Source organism: Mauremys reevesii, linkage group 10 (genome assembly GCF_016161935.1).
Source record: "Mauremys reevesii isolate NIE-2019 linkage group 10, ASM1616193v1, whole genome shotgun sequence".
In the NCBI taxonomy this organism is placed as follows: domain Eukaryota; kingdom Metazoa; phylum Chordata; order Testudines; family Geoemydidae; genus Mauremys; species Mauremys reevesii.
This window is the reverse complement of record NC_052632.1, coordinates 11,280,819-11,300,383: the sequence shown is the minus strand read 5'-3', so window position 1 is coordinate 11,300,383 and position 19,565 is coordinate 11,280,819. Positions and strand designations below refer to the sequence as shown.

Below are 19,565 nucleotides of genomic sequence, written 5' to 3'. Positions count from 1 at the left end.
ACACCTTGCTGACATGGGCAAGGGGCAGTTCACACCACTCACCACAGCTATTTTGAGTGTTCTCAAAACTCAGGCAGATATCTCTGCATCAGTTACACTTGGCTCATATTCTGAAAGTTTTCTTAGCCCCCATAAAAAGCCTTGAGGTCAATGGAGTTACACAAGTGTATAACCACCGTAAGTAAGAGAAGATTCAGGCCCTTACTTTTTCACTTGACAGCGCTGCAACTTTCCCGCTCAGGGGTGTGAAAAAATACCCCCCTGAGTGCTGCAAGTTTCAGCACTGTAACATGCCAGTATAGACAGTGCACCAGCGCTGGGAGCTGTGCTCCCAGTGCAGGTAGCTATGCCCCTTGTGGAGGTGAAGGTACCCCTTGTGGAGACTTTTTAAAAGTGCTGGGAGAGCGGCAGGGCTTTAACGTTGCCAGTGAAGATGTGCCCAAAATGAAAGCATAAATTTGAGAGCATACTACATACCTGTCTTATGGACAATATACTTTATCTACCTTACATTTAACTAACTATGCCCAGAAAGTGTGTTAAAATAGATGATAAATATTGTTTCCAGCAATTTACAATAAAAGCTTCAGTGACTGTAAAAGAACCTGGGTGATTCATTTGAATCTCAGTAAATATCTATTTTCAGCACAGGATAAGATCAGGACAAGTTCTCAATATTTCCTGTTTCTTGCTTATTCTTATAAATAAATGGCCTAGAAACTAGGGTTCAGAAAACCACAAATAGAGCAGGAAAGGTTCTTTGGAAAGTAGATTCTGGTGATAGATGAGTCACTACAGCCACAGAACTTGTCTGGAACTGAAGAGCAGCCATCACTTTCCTCCCCAAATGCCTCTTTGCATTGGGAAAGCTTCAGCAAATGATGCAGGCAGGAACAAAAAACATTGCTGTGGAAGAGAGGCTTTCATTCCAGCTCCATGTCAGCTGGTGTGTGATAATCCTTTATTTGTCATTCAGGTCTTCTGTTATCATTTTATCATATTTCCACTGAGGCACATAATGCCCCTTTACTACTGTTCTTATAGCAATCATACACGCTGCACATTTGTAGAGGACAAATAATTAATTATAAAATGGCATACGCCTATGAACTGTGCTGATGGTATAATATACAATGGATATAAATTTGAGAATTAGTCACACGGAAGCAGGTGCAGCCACCAGCACAAAATAATGCCATGCAATCTCCAGTAATATTCACCTTCTTTAGAAATTCCACATTTCTTATTCTGGTCATTGTTTATCTCTATTGAAAATATCCTATAATTAGTGTTTTAGCCTCAATCTAGGCCTCCTTGCATATACAGCTCCTGGTTTACCTGCTTGCTCTACTTGGGTCTATAATAATTTCCAGTACCAGTTTCTTTTTGTTCCCATTTTTCACCAAAAGACAAAACCCTCTTTGCTTTAATGGCCAGTTTGCATAAGTGCTTTGTTTCTTGTTTTATAACTTTCTCTTGCCACATCTCCGGAATCCTGTTGAGTCCTGTCATGGTAATTTGATAGTTCAACTAATTTGTTGGTTAACAGAAAGATCACCTCTCCATACTACATTAGAGGCCTTGCAACACATTTGCAGTTTGCCTGTAATATAATACAATACAAATGTATACACAACAATTAGAATTAGACTTGGCAGAACTCAATTTTTATTTTTTACCATTCTGGTGGATAATGTCGATGTTCATTTTAAAGCATTTTTTTATTTTTATCAATTTAAATTTTCACGGCTGTGGGAAATTATGGAGGGGTGTCAGACAATTATTCAACGACAGTAGATGTTGAGAGTCAAAGTTAAAGCTTTATAGTCTATTAAAAACTCAAATTGTTAACACCTTATGTTAAAATGTACAAAATAAATATAAAATCAACAAATCATACCCATTTTTACTATTCCTTCACTAGTCCTTTTGTAACAAGTCTAATCCGAAAGCCGAAATCACTGTGATTTTGATTGTAATAAGTTCTGAAGCAGCGTTTTTCTCACTTTGTCTATCTGTACATTTTGATTATCAATGAAAATACTTTTTCATCAGCTTTGTGTGTGTGTACAGTGAAATTGATGTTTCCCACATTTACCAGTAAAAATCTAATGAAGCCTAGATATAATATATTTGGAGCATGTTCAGAACCAACAGAACAGGTTTACCAAGGGCACATGGCTTTTGTTCCAGAAGCTATTTGGATACCTGAAACAAATATGGTTTTTTTTTTTGTTTTGGTTTTTAAATTTTGATTAAGTTAGAAAGAGAGTGATGAAAAACATCACACCTACAGGGAAAATGGCAAAAAATTGTTTCTTCATTTTTGGCAGGGATACACAGTTAATTTTTGGTTCTGAGGTAACTTCCTCTGGAGCCATTCCCGTCTGCTTGCAAAAGCTTAGCAAGGTTGGCCTGGTTAGCATTTGATTGGGAGACGCCTATTGCAGTGGCATGACACTCTTCTCTTTAAGCCATTCATGACTTAAATGAATACCATAGCTCAGCGATATACACCTTGGACTTGCATTCTTCTTAGCATATGCGCAATGTGCTTCAGGTGGCATGTGACCAGGATTCGTCACCGAATTTGGTCTGCTGGTTGGATCATTAACTTCCTTGGCCTAGGCTGGGTACTGACAAGGAGTGCGACATGAACACTGATCCATGCCCCCCAAACTTGCATTGAGGCCCTGATACTTCAGTGGGGCTATGCATGGTGGGTAGGTCTTCCTATGCAACTGTATCTTGCACGATCAGGGCCCACGTTAAGTTTGGCCTTGATCAAACATGCTTAGACATGTGACGAGTAACCGTACTCATGGGAGTAATCTCATTGCCCCTCATCCCGCAGTTGGATTCACATGGAACCCAGCACATGCACCAAGGGGCTGCCTATCCAGATCTGAGTGGGCCACAGAGTTTAGTGGCACTACTCCCATCTCTGTTTACAGGTCTGGGGCTTTGGGCACTGTTGTTACAAGAGGATTTTTTGCACTGATGTAGCTATGTTGCAAAACCTCCACAGTAGATTCACTACACAAGCCCTGCTTAGCACTGGGGTAGTGTGTTTACATTAGTCATTTGCACCAAGATACACTAGCGCAAACTTCCCTACTTTAGACAAGCCCTTAGTTAGCATCTGTATGTCCACCGAGGATACAGTGCCTGATTCCCCCTTGCCCTGCAACTTGCATAGTGACTTACACTAGAGCAAAGCAACTGTTAAGTGTTATCAGATTAGAATGATGAAAATCTACCCAAGGGGTAGGGAAAGCAAGAAAGAGGCCTAGTCTACCCTTAAAAATTGGATCGACTCAGCTATATTGCTCAGGAAGACTAAAAAATTTCGATGTAGTAAGGTTGACCTAACCATTGCTGTAGGCATTGCTAGGTCTACTGAAGAATTCTTTAGTCCACCTAGCTACTGCCTCTCAGAGAAATGGATTAATTACCTTGATGGAAAAAACCCTTCCACCGACTTAGGAAGTGTCTACACAATGGTACTGCAGCGAGACCTGTAGTGCCTTTGGGCAGCGGTTCTCAAACTAGGCCCGTCGCTTGTTCAGAGAAAGCCCCTGGTGAGCCAGACAGGTTTGTTTACCTGCCATGTCTGCAGGTTCAGCCGATTGCAGCTCCCAATGGCGGCGGTTTGCTGCTCCAGGCCAATGGGGGCAGGGGAAAGCGGCAGCCAGTACGTCCCTCAGCCCACGCCACTTCCAGCAGCTCCCATTGGCCTGGAGTGGCAAACCGCGGCCATTAGGAGCTGTGATCTGCAGAACTGGTGAACGCTGCAGGTAAACAAACCAGCCCAGCCCGCCAGGGGCTTCCCCTGAACAAGCAGCAGCCCTAATTTGAGAACCACTGCTGTCGGGGCCATAGTGTAGACATATCCTCAAGAATACTACAGAAATGCTATGCATGGTTACACTTGTCTATTTTTACTACAACTATTAGAAACAAAGGTGGTTTTTTTTTACAAACAAAAACATTATTAACTTTGATATGTGTTACATTAGTCACATTAGCGTTTGTTAATGTTTTTCATTGGTGATCTTTATAATGATATTACTACATTAATTTTCTTTTACCAGCAGTACTTGGAAGGTTTAGATTTTTATCGGTAAATGTCCATAAAAGTAGATTTTGCCATTTGCACGCAACCCAACCAAAAAAAAAAAGTCCATTGATGATAACAGAAATGTACAGATAGGCTGGCAAAGGAGGAAAAATGCTGCTTGAGAAGGTCTAAGAATTTGATTTAAGGATCTTCCCTGTATATTTTGACACTTGATGTATTAATCGTTCTAAAGCTTCATCTTCACGAATCTCAACGCCATTCATTAAATAATTATAGTCTCACCTCCCCCCCCCCGCCCCCGGCCGCCCATTTCCTGCAAGTGCAACATTTTAAATGGATACAAAGCTTAAACATAAACATCGATAGTATCCTTTGAAAAGATATAAAAGCAAAGCTTGAGCTCTGCCAAGCCTAATTATAACCATCAGGCTGCCTGGCACCGACTTTCCCACCCGGCATTGACGGACTGTCCATTGTTAAGTGACGCACGGACCGCTTGGGAATCGGATTGATCTCCTCGGATCTGTATCAAACTTCCCCGACACGCCAGACTCTCCCCGCCCCCGAGGAGTGGGATTTCCCTGCCGGTGACTGCCGGGCTCCCCGGTGCCGTGGGATGTCCCTGCTCTCCGGGACACTCCGGCGGCTCCACTTCCCCCTCACTCACGGCGCCGGCTGGGCTCCTCCCCTGCGAGTGTCGGCGGCCGCTGGGAGCGTCTGCAAGGAACCTGCTGCCGGAGCCGCTGGGGAGGAGGCGGGGAGCGGAGCCCGGGACACGCCAGCAGGTAAGAGAGCAGCTGCCCCGGGCGCGGGCAGCAGCGGCAGGCAGCGAGCGCGGGTACGGACACGCGTGGGGCCGGAGGAGGGGGCCCTGCCCCGTGAAGCTGAAGGCCGGACCCGGGGGGAGGAGGGACGCGGGGGTGCACTGGCCGACGGGGTAAACGTGGGGAGGGGAGTGGGCGGCGGTGGGTGGGCACTGGGTGCATTGAGGTGCCGTGGGGGGTGGGTGCATTGAGGGGTGGACCCTGGGTGCATTGAGGGGCGGTGCGGGGGGTGGACCCTGGGTGCATTGAGGGGCTGTGCGGGGAGGGTGGGCACTGGGTGCATTGGGCAAGGTGGGGGTGGGGGCACTGAGGGAGATGAGTGAGGAGGAGTGGGCACTAGGTGTACTTGAGAGGAAGGTGGGGAGTAGTGGCATGGGGTGCACTGGGGGAAGGTGGAGGGATGTGCATGCGTAGGGGTGGGGGTATGAGGTGGCAGAAGCAAGGTGCTGTTCTTCTAACTGTAAAGTTTGCCTCACACCCCGTTTGGTGGGTGCCTCTAGTCTCCAGACACAGTGAGAGTTGTTGTGAAGGAGGGAAACCTCAGGTCCTCTTCTGTAAGGGATGGGATTTCCCTCTGCTTGATTTCCCTTGGGACTCTCACATGTGCAGCGCACCAGCAAAGCTGCTTACTAGTACTTGGTTATTAAACCAGGACACTGGCTTTGTGTCCCTCCAGTATCAAACCCTGTCAGATCTTTTTCAAACAACAGGTTTGGTGATTGATTTGCTTAGGAACACGTAAGCGGAAAACCAATGGCTAAAACTCGGATTACAGGCTTCACTGTGACTGTTGGGAAATCTGTGTGGCTGGAGCAACATTTGAAAGCCAAGTGATGATGATTGGGTTGAAATGTAAATAAAGTGACAAATGTAATAATCAGATTATATTTGCTTAAGCAAACCATGCAGTTGTGAGCATTGGACACACAGCGGTTAGCAAACACAGCATCTCCCTTCCCACCCACAAACGTTGGTAATCTGGTGCTATCAAATCTCCTGTTGTAATATACCACAGAGCAAACAATTTTTACTTCATTTCTCTGACACTCCACCATAAGCATTTCTCTTCCCCACATCCAGCCCTCTTCCTGATGGGTTATTAATGCATTTTATATTGTTGATCAGCATCTGTTTTGTTACTGTGAATGCTACCTTGTTTTAGGTTAACTATAAAATGAATGCTCTTTAAAATAATTGTAGGATGGGTTTTAAAGGGCATTTGTATTTAGCTATGGTACAGAACAGTTTTCTGGGTACTTGCTGAACTTTGCCAATCATATATCTTGACTTTTGGCCAGGTAATAATAATACTTGACCCCTTCATAGCAGATTTCATCAATAGATCTTAGAGATGAAGTATGATCTTGTGGCTGAAGGCAAGGAACTGGGTCGTTCTGTGGGACTTTGGTCAAGTCACATATGCTAAAATTTTCAGGCTTGGGTGACTAAAGTTAAACCTTATAGTCGTGAGAAAGTTCGAACCAATTTAACAGAAATCAGTATTTAAATGGATTTAGCTAAACAAGTGCAAACCCCTGTGTGGACTCTTATTTAGGTTAGAAGTGGCTTTATTTTGGTTTAACTTAAACCTATTCCTAATCAACTTTAGATAAACCAAACTAAACCTAGTTTAAACTAGGAAAAGAGCACTCGCACAGGTGTACACTAGTGTAACAAAACTGGCTTTGGTTAAAGCCTGTGCAGTTTTTTTGTGAAGAAAAGGCCTTAGCCTTCCCAAGCCCCTTTAATCTCCTAAATAGAAAGGGCCTAATTATTCAGAAGTGCTACTACCTACAGTGTCCACTGAAGTCAAGGGCATCTACAAGTTCCCTTATTTTAATGCACGTCAGTCACTTGTATCACATTGCATAGTAAAGCAACTTTCAGTGCACTCAGAACTAGAAATGATCACCTTTATGACTGGCATATTTCAGTGTGTTAAATTGTGGGACTCCTACCTCAGATGCTTCTTAATAATTTATTATTTTCTCACTCAGCATCCAGTATGATTATGATGGGGTAGCTCAAATGTCAGAATGAATAGATGGGAAAATCTTAGGGTTTCATTGCCATTATCATTTGTAGTTATAGGAAAAATATAGCTTATCATATATATAAAATAGCTTATCATATATATGATAAGATAATCACTTGTAAATTGTCACCTGAAAACAAATTCAGCAGCCATAATGTTGATTTGCAAGGACTGTGGAAAGAAAAAACTATTGGAATATAAGACAATTTTTCAGTGGCCATATTGCTTTGGTGGAAATTTAATTTTCTTGGAGTTTTAAACCACTCTTAAAATTGTTTATGGTGTGAGAGAAGCTGTAGGGTTTTTTTTTTTTAAATTAAGAAACTGTTGATTACACGGTCTGAGGAGATTTTTACAGGCACAGATAACAAAGTTTCTAACTCCTCCCACTGAAAGTCAATAGGGGTTAGGCACTGGCATTTATGCATTCGAAAGTTGTCCCCTCTTTGTCCGGTGAACAGTAAACTATTAAAGGATTAGTTGCATTACCTCTCATGTCAGTTAAGTTAATTATTACTATACCTGGATCAGATTCAGTGCTAGGTTTTTTCCCAGCATCTTTTGCATTTAGCTATGTAAGCAACCAGTTTCCAACTAACGAATGAAATTTCCCTTACTTGAATGCTGCCCAGATAAAATAATTTCCCAGTCAACTTGCTCAGGCAAGTAATGCTCCTCATGTGATTACTGCTTTAGGGTTTGAACACTGAAGTCAATGGGAATGTGTCCTTGTCTTCAGTATAAATAAGATCAGGCTTTTAATGTAGACTAGGTGTAAAGGGTGGTGATGGAGGAAAGCTTGTTGCTGGTAAGTATTACAATTTTCCAGAGTTTTTCCAACAGTGCTACTTTTGAATAATGCTGTAGTTTTAGTCTACCCCTAGCTAATTTATTTACGTCTTCCCCTTAAAAGTAGCCTCTTAGAAGCATCTGAAGTTTTGCAGCAATGACTATGCAGTAAGTGTTGGCAGGGTGGTGCCCAATCCCTTCAGGCCTTATGTACGTCATAACAACTTCAGTGCAATCTGTGTTAGTAGGATGTCTGGCTTTATCAGTCTCAGCTTCTCACTCTTGGGTGGCAAGCTACGTTTAGGAGCAGACTCCAGATTCTTGTTCCTCAGCACCACGTGCAGTCACACAGCCTCTTTCTTGGTAGCAGCTTTGTCTAATCATCTGCTTTTGTAGATCAGAGGGAGGCATGGTTTACTGAAGGAGGATGAAACATGCTAAAATGCTCTTAATTTCCTCTATGCTTTTTTTTTGCCTTTGAGTGGAAAGTTGCTCCTGTTTTCCTCAGACCTACAGGAGGTATGCTGCCACCTCTCCATGCTCTCATTTTCTCCTATTCTTCACTGCTGTATAATAGTCAAAGAGAAACTATTTTTCTGTGAAATTGACATTTCACTAAAAATAAAACCCTTCTGATTTTCTTCTTCAGGAGCTGGGGATTTAAATAACCCCCTGCATTGTTGAGAACCCAGATCTGTAGAACGTCTCACCTGGGTGAAGCTAGGCATGTGCACAAGGCCATGTCTATAGCTGTACTGGCAAATCATCCTAGTTAGATACAGCGTCTACTGTCAAAAGTTGCCAAAGCAAAATAAGCTATATCAGCAGAAGCACTTTTTTGCTGATATGACAGCTAAGGCTTTGCTGGTATAGCTGTGCTGGAAAATACTCACACCTGTAACCGACATAGCTATGGCAGCAAAACTTATAAATACAGACTAGGCATCAGTCTCTGCAGGATCGGGCCTTACTACATGAACAGAAAGAGAAACTGATTAAAAATTGTCTATAAACAAAAGACTAGAGGAGTGTTTTACATAAGAATGGCTTTACTGGGTCAGACCAAAGGTCCATTTAGCCCAGTATCCTGTCTTCCCACAGTGGCCAATGCCAGCTGCCCCAGAGGGAATGAACAAAACAGGTAATCATCAAGTGATTCATCCCCTGTCGCCCATTCACAGCTTCTGGCAAAGAGAGGCTAGGTGCACCATCTCTGCCCATCCTGGCAGATAGCCATTGATGGAGGTATCCTCCTGAATTTGTCTAGTTTTTTTGAACCATGCCATAGTCTTGGCAAAGAGTTCCACAGGTTGACTGTGCATTGTGTAAAGAAATACTTGCTTATGTTTGTTTTAAACCTGCTGCTTATTAATTTCATTTGGTGACCCCTAACCCTTGTGTTATGAGAATGAGTAAATAACACTTCCTTGTTTACTTTCTCCATACCAGTCATGATTTTATAGATCTTTATCATATCTTCCCGTAGTCCAGGGGTTGGCAACCTTCGGCATGTGGCTCGCTAGGGAAAGCCCCTGGCGGGCTGGGCTGGTTTGTTTACCTGCCGCGTCCGCAGGTTCGGCCGATAGCGGCTCCCACTGGCCGCAGTTCGCCGTCCCAGGCTAATGAGGGTGGCGGGAAGTGGCAGCCAGTACATCCCTCAGCCTGTGCTGCTTCCCGCCGCCCCCATTGGCCTGGAGCGGCGAACCGCGGCCAGTGGGAGCCGTGATCGGCTGAACCTGCGGATGCGGCAGGTAAACAAACCGTCCCGGCCTGCCAGGATGCCAAAGTCCCAATCTTATTAATCTCTCCTCAGACAGCAACTGTTCCATACCCCTAATCATTTTTGTTGTCCTTTTCTGAAACTTTTCCAATTCTAGTATATCTTTTTTGAGATGGGGTGACCACATCTACACACAGTATTCAAGATGTGGACATACCATGGATTTATGTAGAGATAATATTATATTGTCTTATTGTCTATCCCTTTCTTAATGATACCCAACATTCTGTTTGCTTTTTTGACTGCCGCTGCACATTGAGTGGATGTTTTCAGGGAACTATCCACAATGATTCAAGATCTCTTTCTTGAGTGGTAACAGCTAATTTAGACATTTTATATGTATAGTTGGGATTATGTTTTCCAATGTGCACTACTTTGCATTTATCAACATTGAATTTCATCTGCCATTTTGTTGTCCAGTAACCCAGTTTTGTTTTATTATCTAAATTGAATGTAATTCAAAATAAAATAACAAACAGAGGTAAAATAAGACATTTTGATCTTGCATTCCCTGTACAAACTAAATTTTCATTGCCTTCAACATGGCAGCTGCCTTGCATGAGGACTGTCACCATCATGCTGAAAGATATGAAAAGTACCCTGGACGTGTACGATAGGCGCTCATTAAAATTTATTAGGGTGGTCACATTATTGTTTTGCTTTTAATGCTAACTACTGCATTTTTGCTGTTAACTAAATCTTAATGAGAAAAATCCTCAGTTAAAAAACAACAAAAACTGAGGCCTTGTCTACCATTGATATGGTGAACGGTCTTGAGCACAGGTGTTACTACGTAGATGGAGTTACACTGGGGATAACCCTTCACGTAGACACACTGCACTGATATAAAGCCAGTCTTTACTATTACTTTGCTTATTTCCTGGAATTATTAATTCTCTCTCAAAAAAAAGTTTATAACCATCAAACCAAAGCTATCTTTAAAAAATTACCAGTTTAAGTCAATTTTTAAAACCCATGTATCAAATTCTGGGAATTTTTACTTTTTTTTTTTTAAACTGTGAAAGTGGCACAACTGAGGATTAATACTTCATGTAAAATGGAAATGACAATGAACATATTTGAAACATTCTTGAAATGTCTGAGGAGATTTATGCCTATGTGCTGTGGTGTACCACAGAGATGTCTTAGAGAAGAATATTGCTGTACGTCTGTTAATGCCAGCTACAGTAGACTGATAACTTCACATCAAGATACACAATTATCCTCAAGTGAACAGGTTTTGATTTGTCCATAACAAATCTAGACAGTTGAGGTTACAGTGCATCTTTTTCCATAACAAATCTAGGCAGTTGAATTTAGGGGTAGGCAACCTATGGCATGTGTGCCAAAGGTGGCACGCGAGCTGATTTTCAGTGGCACTCGCAGTGCCCGGGTCCTGGCCACCGGTCCGGGGGGCTCTGCATTTTAATTTAATTTGAAATGAAGCTTCTTAAACATTTTAAAAACCTTATTTACTTTACATACAACAATAGTTTAGTTATATATTATAGACTTATAGAAAAAGACCTTCTAAAAACGTTAAAATGTATTACTGGCATGCAAAACCTTAAATTAGAGTGAATAAATGAAGCCCCGGCACACCACTTCTGAAAGGTTGCTGACCCCTGGTTTACAGTGTTAAATATCCACAGATTTAATTTTTTTAAAGCTAATGAGGAATAGCGAAACTTAAAACAATTAAGTGTGTGTGTGTCCTTAAATTGTGAAATAATCCATTGTTTTGTCACTATAGTTAAATAACAATTATTAAGTGATCAGGGTGCAAAAATACATCTTGTGATTTTGCTTTTTATTTTAATTTTTAAAAAATATCTATAGATATTATAGGAGAAGAAGGATTGTTTTAGGGTTACCTTCATATCAGCAATATTGTCATTCTCTAAATCCAGGATTCGCAACCTTTGGCCTGCGGCCCACCAGGGAAAGTCCCTGGCGGGCTGGGACGATTTGTATACCTGCAGCGTCTGCAGGTTCAGCTGATCTCAACTCCCACTGGCCGTGGTTCACTGTCCCAGGCCAATGGGGGCTGCGGGAAGGGTGGCCAGCACATCCCTCGGCCCGGGCCGCTTCCTGCAGCCCCCATTGGCCTGGGAGAGTGAACCACGGCCAGTGGGAGCTGCGATCGGCCGAACCTTCGGATGCTGCAGGTAAACAAACTGTCCTGGCCCACCAGGGGCTTACCCTGATGGGCTGCATGCCAAAAGTTGCCAATCCCTGCTCTAAATAAAGGGTGCCTCTTGTCCTTCTAGTTTATACTTTCTCTCCTTACATGCTTCATTAAGGCTGATTTTTTCAGAGGTGTTGAGCACAAGCATCTCTCATTGACTTCATTTGCTCTGTTCCTCTGAAAAACAAGCCCTTAAGCATGGACTCTTCAAGGATATAAGATCCTCTCTACTGCATTTAATCTGTACTGCTACATTGTCAGTTTGGACTTGTAAATATCCAGATATCCCTCCCAACGGAGAAGAAGCAAGCGCACACCCTACATAAGTAGGTAGGATGTGCTGTGCGCTCACTTTTGAGACATAACATAGTCTGATGGTAACATTCTATCTAGCCTTGGAGATTTGCTAGAGTCCCTTATTTTAAAATTATCTATTTATAATGCCTTCTTCTTGTATTGGGTGCATTGATGGTTTGATCTAAATAATTTACAGATTGGTTTCTGTTGTGTTCAGTGATAAGCTTCTTCTTCATCTTCTGTTATGTGGGCTCTCTGGCCGGATTCCCTTCTACAGCCACATAAAGAATAATTGTTGCTTTCAGTTTGGATTTGGGATCCATATACATTACAAAATGTTTTTTTTAAATATATTAGTATATAGGGTTTGGCTTCTGTTTTATTTGTGTTGTATGTGGACTCATATTTTGGCCAAGGGGAAGAAGGAATATCTTATTCATATTCTTGCTGGGAAATAATATTTTCCACCCCCAACAATCTATCTGACACTCAGCTCCATGTTACCCCTTACAATCAAATGAATGGGGAAAATGTAATTTGGAAGGTAAATATTTCATTTACTGGACGATTTAATTCTACACATGCTTGGTTATCTTGGTGGTAATTTTTGGAAATAAGAAGCCTCTTCTACTCTAAGCTCTCAGCCAGAGAAGAAAAAATTTCCTGCTGTTATTACGTTGTGAAATAGGATCCAGCCACAGCACTGTGCCCTTTCTTGGGCTTAGAAGCAGCTGCTCTTATTTATTCCTCCACTCCATATTAACTGAGATGATACCTGTGACAGATTCCCTGCGGGGTGTCACTTGGAACTGGGGTACCACTGAGCTTGCCTGACCCGCCAGCCTGGGTTCTCTTTACGCTGTGCTGCTGTGACAGCTCTCAAGCCCCCTTCCAGCCCACACACAGGTTGAGACACACCCAGCTGCAATTTCACACAGATGCTGAGATGAGCTTTGCATAGGAAAGCTCAGCTAAGGAATGCCCAGCACTCAAGTGCACATCCCCTCTGGAGTGTAAAGCCAAAATTGTACCATCTTGCACTGCACAGAGAACTGTACAGCATAAGCTCATAAAATTCGCTCCCTCCCTCAATGTGGAGGAAGATATGCACAGCTTTTTGCCCCCCCCCCAGTTATGAATTCCACAAATTGGTTTCAGAGAAAATAAAATCAAGTTTATTAACTAGAAAAGATAGATTTAAAGTGATTATAAGGATTAGCAACCAGATCAAAGCAGATTACCTATCAAATGAAACAAATACGCAAATTAAGCTTAAGATACTAAAGAAATTGGTTACAAGTAGTGATTTCTCACCCTAAATGTTGTTTTAGGCAGATTGCAGATGTTCTTAAAGGCAAACTGCTCTTGCTTGCAGCTTTAAACTTCAGGTATTTCTTTCACAGATCAGACACCTTTTCCGCCTGGGCTCAGTCCCCCCCCCCGCCCCCTTGTCTTTGTTTCTTAGATGTTCACAGCAGTCATCCTGGGGATGGGATCAGTGAAGAACAAACCCGATTATGTCCCTCCCCTACCTTAAATAGGTTTTACGTATGGTGGGAATCCTTTGTTTTCCAGTGTTTTCCAGGGAATCCTTGGTCTCCCCCTCCCCCCACCCACCCACCCACACACTCTCAGTGGAAAAATACTGGTATTCTATCATGGAGTCCAGTCCCGTTGTCAAAGCAGCCATGAGTCAAAGGTTGTTTGTAGCATCCCAGGAAGGTGAGAGATTAACATCTTCAAAGACCTATTGTTCTCTCTAGTGGTCTATTGACTTGTCCCCAGCTAGCCAGCCAGATTGATTGCATTCTGTCTGGTGGGCGTTCCCAAGGTGCAAGCACTTTTGTAGTCAATATTCCTAACTTTAGATACAAAACTGATACATGCATACACATAGAATAATCATATTCAGCAAATCATTACCTTTCCAATGATATTTTACAATCCTTATCTTGCACAAAATAAATCATAGTTATGCTATAATAATATTATAACAATATTTTTATGAAGAATATGGAGTGTAGTGTCACAATACCTCGTGTGGAAGTTGTCACCAGTCAGTTCAGTTTTAGTCCTGGATATAATATACAGACTCTGTTGTCTGATCTCCTATTGGTGATAGATGAAAATCAGGTGTTCATGCTGATTTATTAGATCAGTCAGCTGCCTCCAATACTGATCACCAGATAGTGTAGATCAGTGTTTCCCAAACTTGGGATGCCGCTTGTGTAGGGAAAGCCCCTGGCAGGCCGGGCCGGTTTGTTTACCTGCCATGTCCACAGGTTCGGCCAATTGCAGCTCCCACTGGCCATGGTTCACTGCTCCAGGCCAATGGGAGCTGCTGGAAGCAGCGGCCAGTTCGTCCCTCGGCCCGCGCCATTTCCAGCAGCTCCCATTGGCCTGGAGCAATGAACTGCGGCCAGTGGAAGCCGCGATCGGCCGAACCTGTGGATGCGGCAGGTAAACAAACTGGCCCGGCCTGCCAGCGCCTTTCCCTACACAAGCAGCATTCCAAGTTTGGGAAACACTGGTGTAGATACATATCAGTGGTCACCAGCAGCGGTGAGCTGCTCTTAGATGACTCAGTCCTTTTCTCTCTGATGATCTCAGAAGCTAATATTTTGCAATCGCTTATTTGTTCCAATGTCTCACTGTTGACATTCCACATAGTACTATTCTGCCATCCCTCCAGTTCAATGTGTTAGGATTGTTAGGAAGATGAGTGAGGAAATACTGTTTGTGGTGTCTTCGTTCAGCTAATAACATCCTGCTCCATGTAGCCAACCCTTCTGAGCCTGCCACTATGGCAGGGATTGGCAATCTTTGGCCTGCGGCCTGCCAGGGTAAGCCCCCTGGTGGGCAAGGCCAGGCTGGTTTGTTTACCTGCTGCGTCTGTGGTTCGCCGTCCCAGGCCAGTGGGGGCTGTGGGAAGCAGCGTGGGCCGAGGAATGCGCTGGCAGAAAGCATATTATAATGTGTAATGTGATCTGCACACTCTACCAGTTGATTTCTGGGTAATGGTTAAGATGTTGGGTTTGATCAAAATGATTTGGTCATGGCTACTTGAGAACTGTCTCTCTTCTTATATCATACTATGTCATATTTACAGTCCTTTGAGTAGCAAGAGCAAACGGCCCCTACCTCAAATAGGAGGAGGTGACGGCAACAATTTTGTTGTTGTTGCGGCCTTTGGAATTGGCTGTCCAGGTCCAGATTTGCTAGCATTCAGGGCATACTAGTTCCCTCAACATTTTCTTGGGAGATGAGGGTATTGGTTGATAACTGTGATAATACAGGAAGCACTAATTGTCTTGTATTAACTAAGTATTGCACTGCATGTCATGTCTTTTTTTTTTTTTTAATTGTCCTCTAAAGCCCTGATTCAAAGACTCCCTGTGACTTCTTGGACTTTAGAACAAGACCTGTTCTTGATGATTCAGAAAGGGGCAGCCATTTTCTAGCACAGGGGTCGGCAGGAAGCGGCATGGGCCGAGGGATGTGCTGGTCACGGCTTCGCACAGCTCCCATTGGCCCTGAGCGGCGAACCACAGCCGGTGTGAACCGCGATCGACCGAACCTGTGAACGTGGCAGGTAAACAAACCGGCATGGCCCACCAGGGTGCTTACCCTGGCGAGCGACGTGCCAAAGGTTGCCGATTCCTGTTCTAGCGTTTAAATATTCCTAGTGCCTGATATGATCCATGCAACCCTGCACATCTCGCAATAACGTTATTTGAAAGTTAATCCATCCTGTGACATTAATCAGACCAAATTTGGGAAGGAATAAACATTTTCTGCTAGGTACAGAATCTGCAGTGAACCAGACTACTTTCTAATTTGTTTATTAAAGTTCATGCAATTCCTATTTCAAGATTGGTCACATTTGAATAAATGTTGAGCAAGGAAAGTTGATCTGTATCCAAAACACTTGAATAAATTAAGAAAAATACATATAAAAACTTGTTGGCTCTTGTCTGTATCTAGCAGTGTAGATATGGACAGCTGAAGTGGGGATAGTTCTTATATGCATAAGCAAAACATGAGTGGTCGGAATGGTAACTAAATCCATTAAAGGTTTAGGTTTAAACTTCCAATACCCAAGCTTTGACATTGAGAACTAAATAATAAATAAATACAGGCACAAGGAAGTAGTTCGATTGAATGGTACATTAATATACTTTTTTTTCCCAGTTAAGATCTGTTTTTACTTTGTAATTACAGGGAGAGGATAGTCATAAGACTTATTTGACCTCTTGCATGCACTTCGATCACCCTGGTTATATCTCTGAATGAGGCTATGAAATGCTTAGTATGCAGTTTTGGAGCTCTCTTCATCTCCCAGATTACCCTCTCTCCATCCCTGCACTCTGCAACACATGCTGGCAGTAGAATATTTGCTCAATTTTCTCCATTTTCACCTTCATTTTTGCCTCTCTGCACCTCCCCTGTCAAGAGCTCTACATGGCTCCAGGATCCCCCTTGAGTCATTAGGCCTATCCCACTTCCAAGCTACTGTCGCCTTCTTGCTGCACCTTGGACATTTGCCCTGGCCTTCTATGACTCTTGGAAAGACTCCCCTTTCTCATGTGGGATGTTAGTTATATACAGGGAGTCCTCAGACTTATGATGCCCGACTTATGTCGGATGCCACTTACGGCGTTTTTCAATTGGCTGCTCATTTCACCCCTACGATGCTTGATTTGCATAAAGTTCGCTTGAAATCACTTCCTTGTTGCGTTATACTGGTATGGAGCTGGAAGGCGTCGCTTTTGATTGGCTTTGAGACAGCAGAGTAGCTTGTTGCTGAGTAGGGTTGCCGCTTGTTTTTGATTGATATCCCAGCCTTAAAGTTGGGCTACACAGCTGAAGTGAGAATTGACTTAAGCATGGATTTATGTGCTGTATTTTGTCCCACAAGCCATGTCTCCTGATTTCCCGTCCAGTGATGTGGTGAATTATCCATCACTTGAAGTTTTTAAATTACAATAGACTGTATTTCAACCATATGTTACTGGGCTGGAAGCATGAATCACTGGGTGAAATTCTGTGTTTGTCTTATGTTAAGTAGGAGGTCAGGCCAGATGATTGGAATGGTCCCTTCTGACCTAAAAACCCATGAATAAGTCCACACAATAAGTACAGTGTGGACAGAGGTAGTTCTGAGTTCACTACACAACGTTCTACAAACGTCCCTCAGAACTTGTCTGGAGAGACCATCATTAATGGGAGAGGAGATTGTTCCATTTCCTTGGGATTTAGATGGAATAATGCTGTGGCTTACACTATCCTTCCCATATTCCCCGCCACCCCCCCAAAAAAACAAAACAAAAAAAAAAACCTGCACACAAATTCCCAGTTAATACTCTTGTTAGTAAATTCTTGTTAGTAGGAAATACACTGTTATGCCTCAGACTGAGATGAGAACCAGATGCCTTAAAAGATCTGAAAGTGAAATTTGGACTCTGAATCATCAAGGACTCTATTCCAAACACTAATGGAAATAAAATTTCCAAATTTAAAAAATCAAGTGTCCCTGCCTTTGGGAGCTGTGTGACTAGATTATTAGTAGCTACAATGTCTTGGTGACATAGATCCGGAGATTCGGAGAAATTGCAAAAAAAATGCTAAGCAGATAACTTAAAATTAATTTCCAATGTGGATAAAGTGAGCTCCAATATTGTACATTTTGACATATTAAAAAAATCCTACTGCTTTAGGTGTAATAGAATGTAGCTTGAGGTGGAGTTGGAAGTCAGGGACTTCTTTGAAGCCCAGCACCTGGTTTATCTCTAAGTGTTGGGACTCAAAACGAGAGTGCACAAGTTGCAAGTACATAGTGATTTAATTAAACCAACCTTTTCCAATCCATTTAATGGGAAATTGTGAAACAGAATCTGCTGCATTCTCTTGTACATATTTGCTTTTTTAAATAAGGGCAAGATAAGAACATTTCTGGTGACGTGCCAGGGACTAAAACATAAACAGCTTTAGGAGAATCAACTCATTGTAGACTGCTAAAAGCTTGTTCTGATCTCTGGGACAGAAGCAGCATCAAAAAAGAGAGACCCATGCAAAGAAAAATGGTCTCTGCTTGAAAAGTATTTTTGTAGGGACACATGGATTTATCCTGCCCTTTGTGTATCAAACATTTTACTGTCCCACTTCCGTGCAGTTTTCCTAACAAATGTGCAGTCCTTTATCTGCATGAATCTGCTTTGTTCTGCTTGAAGCAGTAGCTCGTATGCATCAAAGTGGTTACTATGAATGCAGTAACTCCAATGCTTAATTTGTAATGAGAGGTGCCCTGGCTCAAGCAATTCTTTTACGTTCTTAACTGATGCAGCATGCCCCGACGTGCTGGGGCTGTGAACTTCCAAGCCTAGTGGTGTTGGGGTTCAGCCCTGGCACAGATTAAGCACTGAGTAAATCCACTATGAACAAGCGTGATTATCATCTAAACTAAGCGGTTTATTTCTGAACATAGGGTAGGGTATCATCAGTGTGCATGATCCCTAATGAAAATACAACAGAATCCCACCGATTGATACGCCTTCATATTCTGTTGTCTAGGTAGCGTAAGCAACTGGGCCAAGTTAGTGGAGTTGAAGCCTGTTAATATCAGTAGTCAGGCCCAAGGTCTTGTATGTATCTCTCTTCTTCGTGTGTTTTACTCAGTGTCTTGCTAAACTTTATGGTATCTCTATTCCTTATTATCCAAACTACTGTTTTCTTCAGTAGCTCATTGCTACCTATTACAAAACAAAATAGGGGATTCTTAGGGGAAGTTATGTTGGGTGTACCACATCCTCCTTGACATCTTGAGTCATTTTTGCATTTTGTTAGATAAGATTAATATTTCCAGAAGTGTTTCCTAATTGTGTGTGCCTCCTTTTGGTTACCCAGCTTGATAAACATAGTTCCTTATTTTTGGAGTTACTGAAGACCTGTAGTCCTTAAGACGGAATTCAGAATAAGATCAGTGCTTTGCTACTGCACCTGTGTACAGTATGACATGCAAAATCACTATTGATCTCCTGGGGATTTAAGAAATGTTGCATATGTCTTTAAGTAATATTGAAATGGAAGAACACATATCAGTGGCCAGGAAGTATTTTCTCAAATACAATACTTGCTTATATAAGTTATGAACTTGAGGCCAGAAATATTTATTGTTGCTGTGAATAGACCAGGGGTCGTCAGCCTTTGGCACGCAGCTCACTAGGGTAAGCACCCTGGCGGGCCGGGCTGGTTTGTTTACCTGCCATGTCTGCAGGTTTGGCTGATCACAGCTCGCACTGGCCATGGTTCTCTGCTCCAGGCCAATGAGGGCGGTGGGAAGTGCCGCAGGCCCAGGGATGTACTGGTCACCGCTTCCCACCGCCCCCATTGGCCTGGGATGGCGAACTGCGGCCAGTGGGAGCTGCGATTGGCCGAACCTGCGGACGTGGCAGGTAAACAAACTGGCCTGCCCTGCCAGGGTGCTTACTCTGGCGAGCCGTGTGCCAAAGGTTGATAACCCCTGGAATAGACCTTCTCTGGATTCAGAATCCAGGCATTGTCTCATTTTAACT

At 42.8% G+C, this 19,565-nt stretch overlaps 1 protein-coding gene across 9 annotated transcripts in view; it reads left to right on the top strand.

The window, feature by feature from the left end:
- The window catches only part of MCTP2 (multiple C2 and transmembrane domain containing 2), a 178,763-nt gene that overhangs the window by 15,797 nt on the left and 143,401 nt on the right, over positions 1-19,565 (top strand). For 4 of the 9 annotated variants that reach the window (XR_005585626.1, XM_039492365.1, XM_039492371.1 and 1 more), the window contains exon 1: positions 4,735-4,866. The exons of 2 other annotated variants lie outside the window; for them this stretch is intronic. The gene's annotated coding sequence lies outside the window, so the exon portion shown is untranslated. Of the gene's footprint in view, positions 1-4,596; positions 4,867-4,902; positions 4,920-4,950; positions 5,019-19,565 lie in introns of those variants that run through there. 3 more of the 9 variants (XM_039492373.1, XM_039492370.1, XM_039492366.1) reach the window with 3 other exon arrangements.